Below are 1606 nucleotides of genomic sequence, written 5' to 3'. Positions count from 1 at the left end.
TCTTGTGGAGGGCCTTTGCATTAAAAAGTTGGTTGTTAATATATTTTGGAGGAACATTCTTCTAAGTGGTACAGCATTCTTCTGTCAATTTGCTGTATTGAGGTAACCTGGGGTTGTAGTAAATGCTGAACCTTGTGCCACTGCGATATCAAATGCAGTAACAGTTACCCATGGTGGACAGCATTTGGTGGATCTCCCAGTTTAAGACAGTTTTGGAAGCAGGAGTGGCATCCACTTCCTAGACAACATGCCTCTGGAAACTCTATGAACTTTGAGAAATTATGACAGTTATAGAAAGGCTCCAGGTCTTTTGTTCATAGGGTTGCTATGAGTTGTGCTCAACTTGACAACAATCAACAACAACAACAACAAGTTCTGTTCCACATGGAAGAGAAGGGTTGACTCTTCCTTCTCAATCGATCATCGTCCCACAACTTTGGTGCCAAACATTGATATAAAAATTAGTCTAGAACTCTGGGCCTTGATAGAACCAAACCTCCAAGTAATCTGTAATGGCATTTGTACAACCCAGTACTCACAGACCTCCCACAGGTGGGGAGCAACAGAAGGGTGAGAGGACAACCCTATGAATTTATAAATCACAGAGAGAAACAATCACTAAGAGATAATTGGTAAGTTAAAAATACACAAAAACACCACACAGGAGAATTTCCTCCCTAAGAAGTGGAAATAGAAATATCTGAGAGCACAAAATAAACATTTTCAGATGAAAAGAAACAATAATAAAAAACAAGCCCTGGGATAATATGAAAAAGAAAGTTGAAAGTTGATGGAAAAAAACCAAATAGAACTTTTGGAAATGAATAAAAAGTTTTAAGATTTTTTAAAGAAACGATGAATAAAATAGATTAAGACAGCTAAAAAGAGACATTTTGCAAACTAGAAGATAACTGGAAAAAAATGACCTTGCCAGAAACAAAGCAAGTGAGAGAGAAAGAGAGAGACAGAGAGAAGGAGGGAGGGAGGGAAAACCATGGAAGCAACTAAGAGACACAGAAGGAAAAATGAGATGAAACAGTCTACTGGTAACGTTTTTAGACAACGAGAAGAGAGAAAAAGAAGGAGGAGCAATACTTTAAAAAGTAATGGTTGATAAATGCTCAGAATGAAAGAAAACTTAATTCTTTGGGTTGAATAAGCACCCAGAGTCCTGGGAAGGATAAATAACAAATCCAAACTTTAGGTCCATGCTAGAAAACAGTGACAATGAGTAGATAAATATCACTAAGTGCCACAGCTTTCAGAAGGAGGGGTGCTTGGCCCTACAATCACCTAGAATCATGGTTGCAAACAGAATAGGGGACAAGAAGGTTAAAAAGCCCCAAGACTAATCAAGATGGTGGTTTGGGGGAAGCAGTGTGAGGAGTTGGAGGTGCAACAAGCCACATTGAAACAGGCCACCATAGCCCTCCACACCTGCAGTTTATCTATACCTAAACAGTCAGTTGACTACTGGTCTTCAATATGGATTGAGTCTTAACATCCAGAGGACAAAGATATTTTAAAAAACAAAACAAAACATGGACAGGGAGTTCTGGTGGACTAGTGGCAAGAAGATGCACTGCAATTCCAGAGGCTTGTGGTT

Source organism: Elephantulus edwardii, unplaced genomic scaffold, assembly GCF_000299155.1.
Source record: "Elephantulus edwardii isolate Elephantulus edwardi_28Jun2011 unplaced genomic scaffold, EleEdw1.0 scaffold00037, whole genome shotgun sequence".
NCBI classification, from domain to species: Eukaryota; Metazoa; Chordata; class Mammalia; order Macroscelidea; family Macroscelididae; genus Elephantulus; species Elephantulus edwardii.
The sequence above is the reverse complement of the archived record's forward strand: the minus strand, read 5'-3'. Positions refer to the sequence as shown.